Raw genomic sequence first — 7,213 nt, 5'->3', positions numbered from 1 at the left:
AAGTAGCCACGTGAAAGCTTTCAACCGGATGAGGGTAAATGAATCTTTTAAATAAGCTTGTAAAGTCTCTTCTGCTGATTATTAATAGGGGATCTGATAGCATTGTAAAAACACACCAATGTTAAGTCGCCGATAAAATAATACAAGAGATAGGTTAAGATTTTTTTTAATAATTAAACGAAAAAAACCCATATATCAATTGCAATTCCATGAAAGTTATAAGCAAAGCACAATACAGATTATCCTACTTCAATTACACTCAGATTCGTTCAACTCAAACCAAAAATTAAACAAGAAAATGAGAGTTAGAAAAAAGGAAATGGATATCCAAATATATCTAAGTAAGGAGCCAAAAGAATAGAATTCCGTGCCCTCACACAATTTTGGGGTTTGACACTTGATATTTGCCTTCTTCTGAACCAACAATTATTTATTTTGCCACTTGGTTATTCCAAAGAACTTTCTAATTTTAATATAGTGAGAGGGTTGATGTATAGCTGGGTTATGGGGGTGTATGGTGTTTCACCGGGGTATGATGGCGGTGTAAGACAAATCGGACCATCCGATGGGGGATACTGTAATCGAATGGACCGAGTACAAAAATCAGATGATACACAAAACCCTGGGTCCAATTTGTGCACTGGTTCCACGTGGCACACATGCAGCTCCTCTCCAGATGTATTCCATGCTTCCAATAACCCTTGGAATGTTACCCACCCTCCTAGCAGCGTCACTTTCACCCTCACACACAAATCTCTCTTTGTTTGCTCCCCAACCTCACACCATCTCCATTTTTGGCCGTTGCAAGTACCACATACCAGCTCAAAAAAATTTAAACACAATGCCAAGAAGACCAAAAATTAAAGAAGTGAATCAGCCAGAACTTCACATTGTTAATTATCTCGGACATTCAAATTATGTAAGTTTTTATTATTTAATATTTTGATTTAATAAATATAATAGTGATAATATTATATTTTAGTAATAGAGTAGAACTAATTAGTTAAGTTTAGGGGTTTAGGAATAGAATAGAACTAATTAGTTTATAAAGTTTGAATTGTTTATTAATAATATGCTTTGTTTTGGAATAAAATGTATGACTAGTTATTATGTTTTTGCTGGAATGTATTATTATTATTATATGTTGGAAGAAAATTTTAATTAATATATTTTGTTTTAATTGTATTGTACTAGAAGTAGAAATATGAATTTAGAATCTAAGTCTTGATTATTGATAATTGAATGTAATGTAACATAATTTAGGATAATTTTGACAATAAATTAGTGAAGACCGAACCTAAAACACAAATTTAATATATTGTTTTATAATAATAATAGCATGAACTTACTCTGGTTATTATGTTATTTTATATATTATGATTACTAAACTTATTCTAGTTATGCATAAGCTGGGTGCAAAATATAATAACTAGTAGTAATAATGGACATGTGAGCATAATCATGTTATTGTTAATATAATTATGTACTGGTAGTTACAATGAAAATGTGATATTGCAGGATTTACGGATGTTGATATGTGAACACTTTTTGCTGTCAAATCCGTACAATCCAATTGTTGAGGAGTATTTACGGGAGACTGGTTTTTACTATGTTTCTCATATTGGAGTCGTTCAATGCTAGTCAACAATGATTAATGCTCTGATCGAGAGATGGCGGCCAGAGACTCACATTTCATTTTCCGGTTGATGAGTGTGCCGTGACATTGGAGGATGTGGCGATGATTCTCGATCTGTCGACAAATGGAATTCCGGTTACAAAACCAACCATGAGTAGTTTTGAGGCCTTGGAGGTCGAGTGCTTGCACCACTTTGGTGTTGCACCGATGAAGACGAACTGTAGAAGAAGCTTTATAAAACTAATGTGGATTAGGAGTTTGAAAGATCGCATAGTGTTGACTGATGATATTCAGATTCAGAGGTAAGTCAAGTGTCACATAATGTTATTTGGGACAATTCTGTTTGGGGACAAGTCGAGTGCAGCGGTGCACTGAAAATTTCTGCCTTTGTTTCGTAACTGCGCAGGGATCATACAGTTTAGTTGGGGGTCGGCATGCCTCGCACACTTGAATAGATCATTGTGTAGGGCAACTCGTGTCGACTGCAAGGAGATGGATGGTCCGCTTACACTTTTGCTTACTTGGGCTTGGATCCGTCTCCTATTTCTTGCGCCGATTCCTAGCAATCCCTTACTGTTTTCTATTACAAACAGGTAAAATGAATTAATGTATGCGTTGAAATGCAATAGGCACAATATTGTTATTGCCATCTTGTGAAACTGCTACCAACAAACAACCCTTGTATTCTCCATACAAATGAGTCTCGTCCACCTGCACAACTGGCTTGCAATGTCTGAATGCCCTTATACAAAAGTAATAACTCCAGAACACTCGGTGCACTACACGGATATCAGGAACCAAATCATCCCCCTGGTATGCAGCCATTGTTTCAAAGTGAACCACCGCTGTCGGCTCCTTGTGACACATGGCCTCAAACCATATGGACAAGGCTTTGTACGATGCTTCCCAACCTCCGAAGATTAACTCCACCGCCTTCTGCTTTGCGATAACTAACGGTGTAGTTAAACTTTGATTGTACTTCCGCAATGACTGATTTTACCTTCATAAATGGGTCAACCTCTACCTACGGCTTAATTGCTTCTGCAACTATCTTGGAATCCAGTTTCGAATTATCTTGAGAAATACTAGATTTGATACAAGTGTGACTACCATTGTACCTCTTTATCCCCCAACAGTACTTCTTCTGCATTTTGGTAACCCTGACCAGCCAATCACAACTTGCGCCATATTGTGTACATTTAGCATATAATGTCGTCGGTTCCGACTCATACACCCTATAGTCTACACCTCTATGAATGTTATAATCCTCCATTGCCTTGATTACTGCCTCCCTCGATCTGAATTCCATTCCAACCGTGAATTCACCATCCACAACAACAGAAAGCTCTGCTACAATCACACATCAAGATATGTATTCTCGTAAAGACCTAGTAAATATAGTCCATACTAAAAAATTATTAACTAATAAAATAATCAAATGCATGTTACACATTATAATTCACAGTTCATATTTTACTCTTCTGATCTTATTGATCTACTACCCCAAACTATCACAACTATCTTTCTTTACATACTTGCATTCATGTATTTGCATTCATGCATAGCCTCCAAATCCAACGACCGCATGAAAGAAAGCTCCTGAAACGGTTGTTGGTTTGCTAGTACATTTGCGACCTCCGCCAGATCTGCGTTCATAGTGCCGTCAGCATCATCTTCTTCTTCACCCGGATCAACGATCTCATAATTACTTTCAAATTTCTCCTCGCTATCACTATTATAATCTTCTAATTCAATATTTTGATCCACTTTAGATTGTTCGAACTCAATATACAATTCGATGCACGACATTCGATGGCGATTTTTAGTATACATTGAAAACATTTCATGCATGCTCGCTTCATCCGTCGCGTACATTGAAAACATTTCATGTATACTCGCTTCATCCGTCACGTACATTGAAAACATTTCATGTATACTCGCTTCATCCGTATTTGGTTTGAAATTGAACAAACCCACCAAATACGGATAAAAGATACCTATACAAAATACACGATACTCTCCTAGATATACGAGGATTTATCTTCTCACAAATCACACCTTTTAATTCCTCAAACGACAATATGTACAGAATAACATCTAACGAATTTTCACATACAAATTGAACCTCTTCATACATTTGTAATAAAATCTGTCCAAAACAATATATTTTCAAAATAACTCTATCATCCATGATAATATACGTATACTAAGCACCCTCAATTACACTATTATTTTTTTTTTTTTGGATGAATGAAGAAGGAGAACCAGAAAAGAGGAGCAACATTACTTCCTGGTTTTTTGAACTAGACGAAGAAGTAGAAGAACTAGTGGGGAGTTCTCAAAGTGATCTTTATGTATACAGCAACAAGCAAATCGGACGATCCGATTTCAGTATCCTCAACGTTCTTCTTCGCAATAAAATCGGACGATCCGATTTCTTCCCACTAAAACAAAAAATTAAACGTCGTCAACAACAGTGTAAATCCCACCAATACTCCATAACTGAGCGTAACTCACATGTCAAACTCAAAAAATTAGCCTACTCCAACAGCATAAGATGAAAAAGCAAGAATTTTCGAACATAGCAGGACCATTACAATTCGAATATAGCTAACCAACCACATTTTGATTTTAAATAAGTTATAAACACCGCAACAAAAATTGTTTAGATGCCATTATTTGATTGAAAATCTTTTCTAAAATTTATTTATCCAGGGATATTTTCTTTATAAATGAAGATAAATAACTGGAAATCTAAAAGGGAAACCAAAGATGATGGCAGGGAAACCTTTGGCTCGATAAGTTAGAATAACAAGTTAATTATGTGGAATGTTAGAAGCACAACTTATTTTTAACATTTTTTTTCTATATTTTGTAACATTGATAATGGATACAAATAGTGTCCGAAACTAGATGAGAAAGGAACAAGAATACACAAATTAGTTCTCTTCCTTCAAAAGATTCAAAGGGATAAACCCTGTCCCTTTCAGCATCCGTGCGAACTGAAAGATCTTCATTTGATCACTTGCAGCTTTCTGGTGGAGGCTTTCGAAATTTAAATCCCATAAAAAATTTCAAACAATATACGAAAATAATTCAACTGCCTATAATATCAAATCAAATCAAATCAAATTGGAAAAATATTAACACCAAGTAAGTTATCAAAAAATACAAAGGATAAGTTTTTTTTAATTATTAAAAAAAATACTTGTAAATCAAAATAATATTAAGTGTCATCCCATAAAACTTACGAAAATGGCATATTATGGATTTTCCAAGCACAAATTACACTCAACTAGTTCAATTCAGGATGAAATTTAAACAAGAAAGAAACAAAAGGAATGGATATCCGGATATATGCAGGTAAGGAATGGATATTTGCTCTCTTCTAAACCAAACACTTATTTTCAAACCAATAAGATGAAAAACCAACAATTTTCAAAGTGTTTTACTTATGAGACTACTGAACCTGACAACTCACAGTAACCATATTATGAGATTACATTAATTAGAAAATTCGCAACATATGCTTGGGTACCATTATTTGATTGAAGATCTTTTCTAAAGATATTTATTTATTCTAAGATATTTTCTTACAATCAAATACAAATAATTGAACATCTAAAAGGGAGAAGGCAGACAAACACAAAGAAACCTTTGGTTCTTTAAGTCAGCATCACAAACTAATGATGCGGTGTGTTTGAAGCATCTTTTTATTTGTTTCGTAACATTCATAATTGGATTAAATAAAAAAAATTGTGCGAAACAAGATGGGAAAAGAACAAGATTAAACAAATTTGTCCTAATCCTTCAAAGGTTTCGATGGGATAAACCCTATCCCTTTCCGCCTCCGTGCGAACTGAAAGATCTTCAATTGATCACTTTTCAGCTTTCTGATGGAGGCTTTAAATATATAAACCCCATTCAATTTTTCAAATTTAAAATAAAGTCAAATTAATTTATCTGCCTATACTATAAAAATATAATCAAATTAGAAAAATATTAATGTTAAGTGAGTTATAAAAAAATACAGAAGATACCTTAAGTTTTTTTTAATAAATGAAAAAAAAACAGTTTGCAGATAAACGAATATTAAGAAAAGGATAATATGCATTATCCAAGTACATTCCGCATAGAAGGAAATTGCAACAAAAAGATGTTCAATCATTTCTCCCACTACAATTAAACTCGGTTCAATTCAAGCTGAAAATTAAAGAAGGAAATTGCAACAAAGAAACAAAAGAAATGGATGTCCGAAGATATCAAGGCAAGGAGCTAAAGTAGAGCATTCCGTGCCCTCAAACATCTTCAAGGTTTGGCACTTGATATTTGCCTTCTTCTGAACCAAAAGGTTATTTATTTCACCATTCGGTTATTCCAGAGGCATAGGATGAAAAAACAAGAATTTTCAAAAAGAGCAGCAAGACAACTGGACTTGAGAAGTCATGCTAACCTCACTTTGTGATTATTTCAATTAGAAATACAGCAACCACACTTGTAGATACTTTACAAATAGTTGCAAGTCTAGAAAGTAGGCAGAGACAATAGTGGAGAAACGTTTGGCTCTCATCATCAAAAGCTAATAATGTAAAATGTTAGTGGGAGAATGAATTATACTTATTTTTAATGGGTGGGGGAGGGGCAGCAACATAGAAATTGCAAGCATGAAGAGTGAAGTTTATCTAACCTGTACAGCTTTCTCTTGGGTACAAGGAATGAAAGGAAAGGCCAGGCAAAAGTTAAGTCTTGCTTCTCTTTTCTCAAAAGTGTCTCAGCTTCACCATAAACAACTCATGCAACTTCCTCATGGTGGCTGAGTTTTCAATGATTGCTATCGTATCTTTCCCTCATAGAATAACACTCTAGAAACTCTCCTCCCCAGTCCCCAATGAGTCAACTGATACAGGTTGAAGAGACTGTTTTTTGTAATTTCAAGACAAAGGGACAGAATAGTAATTTTGCAAGGTCAAGTATTTGACTACTAGAAGAATCACACTAAATCCTAGTTTGATTACCATTCTGTCCCTTTGTGCTGAAATTACAAAAAATACCCTATTGAGGTCGTATTATCAACAAATGAAGCATTATCCTCTCCATCAAGGAGGCACCCCCATGTCATAATGCATTTTTTCTTGAACTTGGGCACAGACCTAGAAAGCATCTCTGCCGATTCCCAATTTTGCAGTTTCGGCACCACATGCCGTCTAGGTCACCTTAGTGGCTTAGTATCTTTGGTGTAAGTTCCTAACTATAACTGACTTCATACCATTGGCGATGAGGGATCTTTTTCTCTCGGCAAGTTTCTTATTTCCAGGCGCTGTTCTTTTGAATTCCTTTCCCATGATGACCATTGGATGGATCATCAATAGTAGGCAGGTTTAAGCGCATTCCCTATAATACCATTCAGAAAATAAGTCATTTATACAAGCATTTGCATTTCACAATGACTATAATATCACAAGTTTACTTTATTCTAGAGGGTGGGCCAAGTAAAACTTCACTCGTCAAGAAATGGCTGAAACATCGCTCACATCATCCAATAACTAAAACTTCTTTTTCTTTAGAATGAGAAAACAG

At 35.0% G+C, this 7,213-nt stretch overlaps 1 long non-coding RNA gene across 2 annotated transcripts in view; it reads right to left on the bottom strand.

Moving 5' to 3' along the window:
- LOC107612818 overlaps positions 5,390-7,213 on the bottom strand; it is a 2,678-nt gene continuing 854 nt past the window's right edge. The window contains exons 2-3 of one of the 2 annotated variants that reach the window (XR_002352379.1): positions 6,903-7,027; positions 5,390-6,688 (exon numbers count right to left, since the gene is read on the bottom strand). This is a non-coding gene — a long non-coding RNA (uncharacterized LOC107612818). Of the gene's footprint in view, positions 7,028-7,213 lie in introns of both variants that reach the window. The other variant, XR_001613861.2, reaches the window with a different exon arrangement.

The sequence above is a fragment of the Arachis ipaensis genome, chromosome B08 (genome assembly GCF_000816755.2).
Source record: "Arachis ipaensis cultivar K30076 chromosome B08, Araip1.1, whole genome shotgun sequence".
NCBI lineage: Eukaryota > Viridiplantae > Streptophyta > Magnoliopsida > Fabales > Fabaceae > Arachis > Arachis ipaensis.
The sequence above is the reverse complement of the archived record's forward strand: the minus strand, read 5'-3'. Positions and strand labels throughout refer to the sequence as shown.